The sequence below is a fragment of the Sus scrofa genome, chromosome 5 (assembly GCF_054392235.1).
Source record: "Sus scrofa isolate SSC_HxYL_T2T_F1_AM1 chromosome 5, Sscrofa_HxYL_maternal_Yorkshire_Landrace_v2.0, whole genome shotgun sequence".
In the NCBI taxonomy this organism is placed as follows: domain Eukaryota; kingdom Metazoa; phylum Chordata; class Mammalia; order Artiodactyla; family Suidae; genus Sus; species Sus scrofa.
In genome coordinates this window covers 90,294,316-90,308,612 of record NC_139387.1, presented here as the reverse complement: position 1 = coordinate 90,308,612, position 14,297 = coordinate 90,294,316, and the positions used below count along the sequence as shown (strand labels likewise).

The window sequence follows — 14,297 nt, the reverse complement described above, 5'->3', positions numbered from 1 at the left end:
GGCTCAGCAGCAACAAAACCAAAGAGGATCCATGAGGATGCAGGTTTGATCCCTGGCCTCACTCAGTGGGTTAAGGATTAGGTATTAACATGAGCTATGGTGGAGGCTGCAGATATGGCTCAGATTCTGTGTGGCTGTAGCTATGGTGCAGGCCGGCAGCTGTAGCTCCAATTCGACCCCTAGCCTGGGAACTTCCAAATGCTGTGGGTGTGGCCCTAAACAAAGATAGTGCAGAAGAAGGAATCAATGTCCTAGAGGACAGGACATTTGAAATTATCCAGTCAGAAGAGCAAATAGAGAAAGGAAATGAAAAAGAGTGAAGAAAGAATATGTGGTTTACAGAACACAATTAAAAGAAACACTATTTGCATTATGGGAATTTCAGAAGAAGATAAAGAAAAAAGTACAGAAAGCATATTTAAAGCAATAATGGCTAAAAACCCCTCCAACTGGGGAAAAGAAATGGACATCCAGATTCATGTGGCTCAAAATCCCCAAATAGGTGAACCCAAGTAGGGCTACACCAAGACACATTATAATTAAATTGTCAACATGAAAGACAAAGAATTTTGAAAGCAGTGAGAAAAAAGAGTGGAACTACATTCAAGAGAGCTCCCATAAGACTATTGACAGATTTCTCAACATAAACTTTGCATGCTAGGAGAGAATAGAATGATATATTAAAAATATTGAAAGAAAAAAATGTCAACCAAGAATTCTACACCTGGCAGAGTTGTCCTTCAGAAATAGACAGATAAAGACTTTCCCAAACAAACAAATGCTGAGAAAGCTCATTACCATTTGACCTGCCTTACAAGAAATCCTAAAGGAAGTTCTTTGTATGAAGTAAAAGGACACTAATTAACATCATAAAAACACATGAAGGTAGCATAAAACTCACTGGAAATGTTAAATATATAGTCAAAGAAAGATCCCATAATATGGCAATGGTGGTTCATGATGCATTTTTTTAAATGTAGTAAGAAAAAAAACCCATAACTACAATAATCTGTTAATGGATACACTATAAAAATATGTAAATTGTAACCAATAACCTAAAATGTGGGGAAGAAAGTAAAAAATGTAAAATTTAGGAATGCCATCAAAGTTAAATCATTATTAGTTTAAAACAGTGTTTTAAAATTTTAAGGTATTATATGTAAGCCTAACGGTAACCACAAGGGAAGAATCTGTATTAATGTCTCACACACACACACTGTGATAAAGAAATAAAGCATGATAGCAAAAAAAAAAAAAAAAATCAAAACACACACAAAAGAAGACAGCAGTAAGAAACAGGGAAAAGTGGATCTGCAAAACCTCCGTAAAATAATTAACAAACTGGCAATAGCAAGAAATGCCTACGAATATTTACTCTAAATACAAACTGATTGAATTCTCCAGGCAAAAGACATATAATGACTAAATGGATAAACACCCATAGAGTGAGAAGGGTGGAAATAGATCTTTCAGCAAATGTTAAAAAAAAAAGACACCCATAGAGTGAGAAGGGTGGAAATAGATCTTTCAGCAAATGTTAAAAAAAAAAAACAGGCAAGCAGGGAGAGCTATATAATGATAAAGGGGTCAACTTAATAAGAAGATATAACAAAGTAAATATTTGCATCTAATATCAGGGCACCTAAAAAATACAAGCCAAAAAGTAATACAACTAAAAGGAGAAATAAATAAAAAGAAATATAATAATAGTTGGGGACTTTAATAGCCACTCTCAACAAGATCAATCATCCAGACAGAATCAATAAGGAAACAGGTTTGAACAATACTATAGACCAAATGAACCTAACAGCCATATATAGAACATTCTGTCTGACAACAGCAGAATACACATTTTTCACAAGCACATATAGAACACTTTCTAGGATAAACCATATATTATTTCACAAAACAAATCTTTCCAAGGTCTAGGAAATTGAAATCATACCAAGTATCTTCTCTGATCACAATGGGATAAAAATAGGAATCAATAAGAAGAAACTGAAAAATTACAACACTATCCTCAACAACCCATGCATTAAGTAAGAAATTACAAGGAAAGTAATAAAATCTCTTGAAACAAAAATGGAAACACAACACAACAAAATTTACAGAATGCAGCAAAAGCTGTTCTAGAGGAAAGTTCACAGCAATAGATGCCTATGTTAATAAACAAGAATGATTTCAAAACAATCTAACTGTACACCTAAACAAACTAGAAAGTGAGGACCAAGCTGAGCCCAAAACTAGCAGAAGGAAGTAAGACTAGAGCAGAAATAAATAAAATAGAGAACAGGAAGACAATAGAAAAAGTAAACTAAGAGTTGTTTCTTTGAAAAGACAAACAACACTGAGAAAGTTTTAGTTAGATTAACCAAAGGAAAAACGGGGAGGAACCAAATTAATGAAATTATAAATTAAAAAGGAGGCATTGCAATTGATACTACAAAAATACAAAAGATCGTAGGAGGCTATGATGAACAACTAATGGCAATAAGTTGGACAACCTAGAAAAATGGAAAAATTCCTATAAACGTAATACAACCTACCGAGACTGAGTCAGGAAAACAGAAAATCTGAATAGACCAATTACTAGTAAGAGATTGAATCAATAATCAAGAATTTCCTGATGAAGAAAACCCCAGGACCAGATGTCCTTACTGGTGAATTTTACCAAACACTTAGAAAAGAATTCATGCCAACCCTTATAAAACACTTCCACAAAATCAAAGCGGATGGAACACCCCCAAACTCATTTTATGAAACCAACATTCCCCTGATATCAAAGCCAGAAAGGGACACTACAAAAAAATAAAACTACAAGCCAATGTCCCCAGTGAATATAGATGCAAAAATCCTTAATAAAATTATAGCAAACCAAATTGAGCAGCACATGAAAAGCATCATTCACCATGATCAAGTTGGATTTATCCTTGGAATGCAAGGATGGTTCCACATACATGGATCAATAAATAGGATACATCATATGAATATAAAGAAAGAAAAAGTACATGATCATTTTAATAAGTGCAGAAAAGGCCTTTGACAAAATTCAATGTCCATTCATTATGTAAGTTCTTAACAACTTGGGCACAGAAGGAATGTGCCTCAACATAATAGAGACCATATATGAAAAGGCCACAGCTAACAACATATTTAATAAGAGGTTAAAAGCTTTTCCTTTAAGATCAGGAAAAGACAATGACGTCCACTATCACAACTCCTATTCAACATAGTAAAGGAAGTCCTAGACATACCAATTAGACAAGAAATAAAAAAGCATCATAATTGGAAGGGAAGAGGTAAAACTAAATAGACATTCTACGAAGCCACCATCACCCTAATACCAAAAACCAAAGATGCTACCACAAAAAGGAAATCATAGGCCAATTTTATCTTTGATGAATATAGATGCAAAAATTCTCAATAAAATTTTATCAAACTATATACAACACATAAAAAAGATCATTTACCATGATCAAGTGGGATTCATCCCAAGTTCACAAGTATGGTTCTACATATGCAAATCAATGAATGTAATACATGACATTAACAAAAGCCAAAAACTACATGATCATCTCAATAGATGACAGAAAAAAGCATTTGACAAAATCCAACATCCATTCATGATTATTCATGATTAAAAACTCTTACCAAAGTGGGTTTAGAGAGAAAATATCTTAACATCATAAAAGCCATGTATGACAAACCCACAGCTAATATAACACTCAAAAGAGAAAAGCTGAAAGATTTCCCACTAAAATCTGGAACAAGACAAAGATGCCCACTTTTATTCAACATAGTATTGGAAGTCCTAGCCACAGCAATCAGACAAACAAAAGAAATAAAAGCTATCCAAATTGGAAGAAAAGTAAAATTGTCACTCTGTGTAGATGACATGATATTATATACAGAAAACCCTAAGGACTCCACACAAAAACTACTCAATCTGATCAATTAATTTAGCAAGGTAGCAGAATATAAGATTAACATTCAGAAACTGGTTGCATTTCTATATACTAACAATAAAATATATTAGAAAAGAATTATTTTTTTAAAAAAACAATGCCTTTTAAAATTGCACCACGGGAGTTCCTACCATGGTGCAGTGGAAACGAATCCGACTAGGAACCATGAGGTTGCCAATTTGATCCCTGGCCTCGCTTAGTGGGTTAAGGATCTGACGTTGCTGTGAACTCTGGTATAGATTGCAGTCATGGCTGGGATCCTGTGTTGCTGTGGCTGTGGTGTAGGCCAGCAGCTGTAGCTCCGATTTGACCCCTAACCTGGGATTCTCCATATGCCACAGGTGTAGCTTTAAAAAGCAGGAAAAAAAAATGGACTACAAAGAGTTAAATACTTAGGAATAAACCTGACCAAGGAAGTGAAAGACTTGTACTCTGAGAACTATAAAACATTAGTAAAGGAAATTAAAGAGGGTTCAAAGAAATGGAATGATAACCCATGTTCCTGGATCAAAAGATTTAATGTTAAAATGGCCATACTACCCAAAGCAATCTATACATTTAATGCCATCTCTAAGAAATTACCCATGACAGAACTAGAAAAAAAAATCCAAAAATTTATATGAAACTAAAAAGACCAGAATTGCCAAAGCAATCCTGAGGTGGGGGGTGGGGGTGGGGACAAGCAGTAGGCATAATTCTCTCAGACTTCAGACAATATTACAAAGCTACAATAATCCAGAAAGTGTGATACCAGTACAAAACAGACATATGGATCAATGGAACAGAATAGAGAGCCTGGAAATTATGGTCAATTAATCTTCAACAAAGGAGGCAAGAATATAAAATGTGAAAAAGACAGTCTCTTTAGCAATGGTGCTGGGAAAACTGGACAGATGCATATAAATCAATGAAACTAGAATACACTCTCACACCATACACAAAAATAAACTCAAAATGGACTAAAGTCTTGAACATAAGACAAGACACCATAAAACCCCTAGAATAGATGATAGGCAAAACATTCTCTAAAATAAACTGGACAAATGTTTTATTAGGTCAGTCCCCAGATAATAGAAATAAAAACTATAAACAATGGGACTTATTAATCAAACTTACAAGCTTTTGGACAGCAAAGAAAATCATTAAAAATAAATGAAAACACAACCTACAGAATAGGAGAAAATAGTTACAAAATATGCAACCAACAAGGGATTAATCTGTAAAATATACAAACAACTTATACAACTCAACAAAAAGACAACCCAATGGGAAAATGGTCAGAAGACCTAGATAGACATTTCTCCAAAGAAGCCATACAGATGGCCAATAGGCACATGAAAAGATGCTAAACGTCACTAATTATTAGAGAAAAGCAAATCAAAACTACAAGGTACCACTTCACACAGGTCAGAATGGCTATCATTAATAAGTCTAAAAATAACAGATGCTGGGGAGGGTATGGATAAAGGGGAACCTTCCTACACTGTTTGTAGGAATGTAAATTGATACAACCACTATGGAAAACAGTGGGGAGGTTCCTCAGAAACTAAACATAAAACTACAGTTTGATCCAACAATTTCATTCCTGGGCATACATCCAGACAAAACTGTAATTCAAAAAGATACATGTACTCCTATGTTCACTGCAGCACAGTTCAATGAATAATAGTCAAGACATAGACACAATCTAAATGTCCCTTGACAGACGAATGGATAAAAATGTGGTACATATATGCAATGGAATACGACTCAGCCATAAAAAAAGAACAAAATAATGCCATTCACAGCAACATGGATCCAGCTAGAGATCATCACACTAAATGAAGTTAAGTCAGAAAGAGAAAGATAGAGAGTTCCTGATGTGGTTCAGTGGGTTAAGAACCTGACTAGTATCCATGAGGATGTGGGTTAGATCCTTTTTTTTTTTTGTCTTTTTTGTCTTTTGAGGGCTATACCCATGGCATATGGAGGTTCCTAGGCTAGGGGTCCAATTGAAGCTGTTGCTGCCAGCCTATGCCAGAGCCACAGCAACGCCAGATCTGAGCCCCGTCTTCAACCCACACCACAGCTCACAGCAACACTGGATCCCCAACCCACTGAGCGAGGCTAGGGATCAAATCCGCAACCTCATGGATCCTAGTCAGATTCATTTCCACTGTGCCACGACAAGAACTCCTAGATCCTTGACCTTGCTCAGCAGGTTAAGGATTGGCATTGCCATGAGCTGTGGTGTAGGCTGCAGATGCATCTATGATCCCACATTGCTGTGACTGTAGCATAGAACAGCAGATGTAGCTCCAATTCGACCCCTAGCCTTGGAACTTCCATGGGAAGGAGGGAGGGAGAGAAGGAAGGGAAGGAAGAGAAAATACCATATGATCTCACTTATATGTGGAATCTAAAATATGGCATGGGAATGGATTAGCAATGAGATCCTGCTGTGTAGCACCAGGAGCTATGTCTAGTCACTTATGATGGAGCATGATAATGTGAGAAAAAAGAAGGTATACATGTATGTGTAACTGGATCACCATGCTGTACAGCAGAAAAAAAAATTGTATTGGGGAAATTAAAAAAATTTTTAATTTTAAAATAAAATATGGCATGAATGAACCTATCTACAAATTAGAAATGGATTCAGAGAAATAGAGATCAGACTTGTAGCTCCCAAGGGGGAGGAGAGCGGGAGTGGGATGGACTGGGAGTTTGGGTTTAGTAGATGCAAATTATTACATTTGGAATGGATAAGCAATGAGGTCCCACTGTATAGCACAGGGAACTATATCCAATCTCTTGGGATAGAATATGATAGGATATAATATGAGAAAAAGAGTGTATATTTATGTATGACTGGGTCACTTTGCTGTACAGCAGAAACTGGCACAACATTGTAAATCAACCATACTTTAATCAAAAAATTACAATTAAAAATTCTGACATAAATCATGCCAATGTTTTCTTAGGTCAGTCTCCCAAGGCAATATAAATAAAATTAAAAATAAGCAAATGGAACCTAATCAAACTTATAAGCTTTTGCCCAGCAAAGGAAACCATAAACAAAATGAAAAGACAACCTACTGAACCTACTGGGATTAGGAGAAAATATTTGCAGATGATGCAACTGACCAAGGATTAATTTCCAAAACATACAAACAGTGCATACAATTCACTAGCAACAACAACAACAACAACAAAAAACCCAATTGAAAAATGGACAAAAGACCTAAATAGTCATTTCTCCAAAGAAGACATACAAATGATCAATGTCACAAGAAAAGATGCTCATCACTGCTAATTATTAAAGAAATGCAAATCAAAACTACAATGAAGTAACATCTCACACCAGTCAGATTGACCATCATTTAAAAAAAAAAAAGTCTATAAATAAAAATGCTGGAGAGGGTGTGGAGAAAAGGGAACTTTCCTGCACTGTTGTAGGAATATAAATTGGTACAACCACTACGGAAAACAGTATGGAGTGTCCTTAGAAAACTAAAAACAGAGGTGCCATATGATCCAGCAATCCCACTCCTGGACGTATACCCAGACAAAACTACAATTTGAAAAGATACATGTACCCCTTGTTCATAGCAGCATTATTTACAATAGTCAAAACATGGGAACAATCAAAACATCCATTGGCAAATGAATGGATGAAGATGTGATGTGTGTGTGTGTGTGTGTGTGTGTGTGTGTGTGTGTGTATAATGGGATATTAGCCATTCAAAAGAATGAAATAATGCCAATTGCAGCAATATAGATGGACCTATAGATTATCATACTAAGTGAGGTAAGTTAGCAAAGAGAATGACAAACACATATCACTTACATATGGAATCTAAAATACGACACAAGGAGTTCCCATCATGGCTCAGTTGTAATGAACCCGACTAGCATCCATGAGGATGTGGGTTGGATCCCTAGCCTTGCTCAGTGGGTTATGGTCTTGGAATTGTGGTGAGCTCTGGTGTAGGTCACAGTCATGGCTGGGATCTCATGTGGCTGTGGTTTAAGCCAGCAGCTACTGCTCGAATTTGATCCCTAGCTTAGGAACTTCATATGCTGCAGGTATAGCCCTAAAAAGACAAAAAAAAAATTCACAAATCAACATGCATATGAAATAAAAACAACAGACTTATGGTTGCCAAGGGTGGCATGTGGGTGAGGGAAGGACTGGATTAGCAGAGGCAAACTGCTATATATAAAATGGACAAATAACAAGGTCCTACTGTATAGCACAGGGTACTATACTCAAAATCCTGTGATAAACCAAAATGGAAAAGAATATGAAAAAGAAAATATATATGCATAAGTCACTTTGCCGTATAGCAGAAATCAGCACATTTTAAATCAACTGCTTCAAATAAAATTAATATTTAAAAAACTGAAAAGTTTTCATCAAAAGAACAATAGCTAATTGTGATGACAGATCTTAAAGCAGACATATTATGGTTATCATTTAGTAAGGTACACGTTATATATAGAAATATCAAATTACTATGTAGTATTCCTGAGCCAATATAACGTTAATTATGTCTCAAGAAAAGATAAACAATGATTAGGGATATAAGGCACAGCATGACAACGATGGGTAACATTGCTGCAAAGTATATTTGAAAATATTAAGAGTAGATCCTAACAGTTCTCACAAAGAAAAAACATTTTCTTTTTCTTGTTTGTATTTCTATGAGATGATGGATGTTAATTAAAATTATGGTAATCATTTCACAATATATGTGAGTCAAATCATTATGTTGTAGGTATTAAACAGGCAATGTATGTCAATTATATCAACATAACTGGTAAGATAAGAAATCAGGTGTTTATTACCTGGATGCATGCAAAAAAAACAAACAAACAATAACAGACAGAAAACATGAGCATGTTTCTGAAAAACTCTGTTTCCCAGTGTTGACAGTGGAATATTTTAAGCATCAGGGGTAGTGACTATGCCCTAATTTGAGAATTTTCTAATTACCTAATCTTGTGAGTCTTTATGAGACTAGAATATTAGAAATATCCTGCTTCACCACTATCATCTTCATTAAAACCTCAGCTGTGTAGCTATAAATGTATGAAAATAGTTAGCAGGGAGGTTAATCTGGGAACTGGCAAAATTTTATTTTAGCTGATTTCTTAAAAAGGAAAATTCTGGAGTTCCAGTCATGGCTCAGTGGAAACGAATCTGACTGGCATCCATGAGAACGTAGGTCTGATCCCTGGCCTTGCTCAGTGGGTTAAGGATCTGGCATTGCCGTGAGCTATGGTGAAGGTAGCAGATGTGGCTCAGATCCCACATTGCTGAGGCTATGGCATAAGTCAGCAGTTGTAGCTCTGATTCAACCCCTAGCCTGGGAACGTCCATATGCCATGGGTGCTGCCCTTAAAAAAATAAAAGGAATATTCTCTAGAAATAAATTTATATAAATATACTTTTCAGGGTTTTTTATTGGTTTGTGTTTTGTTTTCTTTTTTGTCTTTTGTCTTTTTTAGGGCCACACCTGAGGCATATAGAGGTTTCCAGGCTAGGGGTCAAATTGGAGCTATAGCTGCTGGCCTACACCACAGCCACAGCAATGCCAGATCCGAGCCTCACTGAGCCTACACCACAGCTGGTGGCAATGCCGGATCCTTAACCTACTGATTGAGGCCAGGGATGGAACCTGCATCCTCATGGATTCTAGCCAGATTTGTTTCTGCTGAGCCACGACGGGAACTCCCAAGAGTTCTTAAATAAAGGTGAAACCCATTTATCCTTCCTTTGATGACTTATATTACTGTAAATACAGTCTCATGTACAGTGGAGGCAGATTAAGAATACAGCAAATGACCCTGGCCAGCAGGATTCAAAGGGAAGTTCTAGTCAAAGTCCTAACTCTGCATCCTGGTCTTTCAAACTGGCCACTCCAGTTACACTATGTTTCTTCACCCCAGTACCAACTGCCCTGCCAGCCAGGATATCCCTGCATCCCTCAGAAGAGCAGATTTCTTCACTCCTTCCCAAGCTTTGCTTATACTCTTTCTCCATGCATCGCACTCCCTGGAAAAAATATTTCCTCTCTTCTTTGCCTATTCAGATCACCTCTAGTTTTAATATCTGCCTCAAACTTCAACTATTCAGTAAGTGTGTCCACTGGGCTCCCCTCTCCCTAGATATCTCCTATTGGACAAAACTCTGCATTCACTCAGACCCTTTCCCGGCGTACTATTCCTCAACCAGTGCATGAATATCGGTCTTATGGCCTCAGATAGCTTGGAAGTGACAGACATCAAGAACCCTACCTTCACTTTCCACAATACCCAACAAAGTGTGATGTCTACAGTCAAGCATTTAGTGCCTTTAAGATACAATCAATGTAAACTCACTTTCCTGTAAGTAAATTTCAACGTGCAAGAGCCAAGTGTAAAAACCTCAACTTTATACAATCCTCTATCTTAATGAGGAAGTTAAATCCACTCAGATCTAAGTCCAGCTGCTGTTTTTCCCAACAGGAACACTAAATAATTTCCCCAGACTGCCCGTCAGCTATCTGGTTTTAGACATCAATTTTATATTTTCCATAAAAAATTAAGGAAGCTTGCTTAGTAATGTTTCCGTTACATGAGATGTTTTAAATACTTGAAGTATTCAATTTGGATCCCATTAATAGCCTGGTAGGGAGGGGTAAATACTAAAGCTGTTATCTGTGGGACCCTATGCACAGGTGCACTCAGTTTGCCTAGACCTTGGCCCTCAAGGAGGTAGTCTTTACTTTCATTAATTCAGACTCCACTGAACGAAGTTGTGATTACTTGCAAGGGCTAAGGTCCAAAACGCAAAGAAAATCCAGTGAACAAACAGAGGAAATATTCAAACCATTTTGAAAGGAGATCATTTATAACAGTTAACTTGCTAATTATGTCATTTATTTTTCCTAATTAACATTATCATCTAGTAATTCTCAACTTAACTACAGCATGCATTAGAACCACCTGGACCCTTGGAGTTCCTGCAGTGGCACAGCTGAAGGAATATGACTAGGAACCATGAGGTTTCAGGTTTAATCCCTGGCCTCGCTCAGTGGGTAAAGTATCCGAAGTTGCCATGAGCTGTGGCGTAGGTCACAGACATAGCTCAGATCTGGCATTGCTGTGGCTATGGTGTAGCTCCAATTAGACCAACTAGACTGCAGCTCCAATTAGACCCCTAGCCTGGGAACTTCCATATGCTGTGGGTGTGGCCCTAAAAAAAACCACCTGGACCCTACAACACATCCATGAGGAATCTGCATTTATTGTGAAAAGGGGCCAAGACTCATGACCTTCCTATGAACAGATACCCAACATGTGTCCTACCCAACATATGGCTGCTGGGTGGGACCAGGGAGACAGTGCTCATTGTTGGAAGAAAAGTGGCAACAGCGGGGAATTTTGCCACTAAGAGCCTGTCCAGTCCATGCATAGGGGGGCCATGAGTGGTCTTATAAACATAAAGGCTTTGAACCTCTCTTTTCAAGAATAAAAAAAAGAAAAAGTTTCTAATTATATGCCATCTGGAAAAGGCAAAACTGTGGGAACAATGAAGAGATCGGTGGTTGCCAGGAGTTTGGGAGAGAGCGGAGATCAACACTGACAGAGTATGGAAGTGTTTTAGAGCAGTGAGAATATGCTGTATGATATTATAATGATGGATATGTGCCATCATACTTCTGCCCAAACCAAGAGTATGTGCAACACCACTCCATTAAAGTGAACACTAAAGTGAACTGTGGACTTTGGTGATCATGATATGTCGACGTAGTTTAAAAAAGAAAAAAAACTGACCACTCCAGTGAATGATGTTGATAATGGCTATGCACATGTGCGGAGAGGACATATGGGGAATTTCTGTAACCTTCCATCAATTTTATTGTAAATCTAAAACCAATTTTAAAAAATAAAATCTTTAAAAAAAAGAATTAACACTCAGTGCAAACATTTTTGGCAAAACTTTTGTTTCACATATATATGTATCCATATTACATATGTTTATGTTTGTTGTTCTGTGGTGTGAAATGTATTTGTAAGATCCAAAAAGTTTGCCAGCCACTTGTTATATTGGTAAGTAAAAGCACAAATTAATCTTTAAAAAAAAGGAATCACCTGAACTTCATCACCACCATCTCTGATTCCGTAGTTCTAAGATAGGCCTGAGAATTTCAGTTTCTACAAGTACCCAGGTGGTGTTGATACTGTTTGCTGGGAACCATCCATTGAAAACCACTGATCTATTCAATATTTTGCCATAATTTGAATATACTTTACAGTGCAAGCTGAAAGTTTATCTGACGATACAGTGTTTTAGAGAATATCACTCTGGTGGAAAGGGGAGAGGTAGCAATTTCAAACTGCAGGAGTTACCAGTTATCAGCTAATCATAGCATTCAATTAAAGTGCTGTCATTATAGGTTCCTTGCTGAGCAGAGCACTGGGCTTTTTTTAAAAGACTGGATCAGGGCCACACAAAGGTTTTGACTTGCACTTTGTATCCACTCAGAAGCCTGAAAGTAAGTCCCCCTAACTCCACCCCCACCCTAACCATTTGAGGAGTGAGCTTACATCCCTGAGTTCAACAGGGCAAAAATATCAAGATCATGGGCTTTGGAATCAGATAAAACTACTTGAGGTCCAAGGTGTATGACCTTGGAGAAATAATTTAACGTCCCTAAAATGCAGTTTACCTTAAGAAGTGGACACACCACCGTACTACTGAGATCCCTCTTCAGTGAAGGATTTTTTGGCCCAGCTGTTGGGAGCACTACTACAGTCAGCCTTCAGCTCTCAGACCCTCTGGATGGCTTTACTGCAGAGGATTCCCCGGTCTTTCTTTAAAGATACACCCCTTCCTTGACCACGCCCCTTCCTGTGACCGCCCACTTTAAAGTCTAATTGACGCGGGAATATGAAAGCCTGGCTATCTCAGCCCAATGGGGTTAACTCTGACTGTTAACTCCCCTCACTTCAGAGTCTCCATGGGGAGGTTATCCTTCACCTGTGTTTACAGCTCCCACCTCTGCCCAAGCCTGCTATTCTTGTATTCCTTACCCAGGTGTGGATCCCAAAGGCGCTGGTTAATAAATATTTTAAGCACACTCAACTCCATCTCAGACCTTCCTTTTTAAGATAACAAACGTGGGACGTGCATTTAAAGACAAACAGGTGGATGAAAACTCTAAGAGGCAGGAATTATATAGATTCGTTCACTTAACAGTATTTATTGGGCCAGACTCTGTTCTAGATCTAAGAATACAGAAATGAATACAGATGGCTAAAGTTTAAGAAGAAAGGCCAAGAAAAGCATTGAGGTTGAAACCAATGTAAATACACAACATTGTAAATACAGTCATTTCTGTATTTACAGCATTGAAGTTGAAACCAATGTAAATACACAACAATGTAAATACAGTCATTTCTGTTTTAAGCTACAGAAATGACTTTTTGCTGTAAAAAGAGAATAGTACTTCTTCCCATCCCCACTGCCCAGGTGTTTTGTTTTTTTTTAATTGCCTAAGCTTACAAAATTCATTCTGTTCAAAAAATACTTGATCATTAGTCTTAGCAGATTAGTCTCAGCCTGTTTGATAAATTTCCAAATTTCCTTCCTAACCTCCATGCTGCTGTTACACTACACTGGGTTGTAGGAAATTGTGAAGCTAAAGTCCTACTCACCTAGACACTTCATGTAGCACTTTCTGTTTCTGTGCTTATAAAACCTGATAAAGTCTCTTTAATGCCCCCACGGTCACATGCCTGCCTAGACACACCAGTTGTGTATTTACTGGGTTTTTGTGGCTTTAAGCTCTAACCAGGAGATGGTGCACAGGTTTTTCTATTTTTTTCAAATCCCACAAACCTATAGGGTGGTTCACTGCAGCCATCCAGGGCTCACCACCCAGAACAGGATACAGAGATCCCTTCTCCGAGACTCAGTAATATATTAACTCTCATCACTTCCTCTAAACCCTCTCAGCATCAGAAATCCATTTCTACTCTATTTGAGAATTAGGATCTTACTTTCCGAGACACTTTATCCTCATCAGCCTAAGAGGTTAGACTTTTGACACTCATAAGCCAAGAAAAAATCTCTTTCCCTCTGATATTTGTGGAAACATCCCTTTTCTGAGCTTTAAACATCAAACACCTGAATATTTGAATGTGAAGAAAGGCTGAGGAGGTAATTGAGTGCTCCAGGGAAAGGGAAAGATCATTGGTTAAATTTTCTGAATATTCTCTTCTCCTAAATATCAGTTGTCCTATAGATGGCCTCCTCGAGGCAACCTCTAGCCTCTCCAACACTGTAATAAAGCAAGGTTA

General features: G+C 37.5%; 1 long non-coding RNA gene and 1 pseudogene across 2 annotated transcripts in view; one reads left to right on the top strand and one right to left on the bottom strand.

Moving 5' to 3' along the window:
• LOC146403532 (uncharacterized) overlaps positions 1-12,788 on the bottom strand; it is a 45,809-nt gene extending 33,021 nt beyond the window's left edge. For both annotated transcript variants that reach the window (XR_014804233.1, XR_014804232.1), the window contains exon 1: positions 12,665-12,788. This is a non-coding gene — a long non-coding RNA (uncharacterized LOC146403532). The remainder of the gene's footprint in view (positions 1-12,664) is intronic.
• On the top strand, positions 11,177-11,293 carry LOC146403533 (small nucleolar RNA SNORA11; annotated as a pseudogene).
• Positions 12,789-14,297: the final 1,509 nt, after the last annotated feature.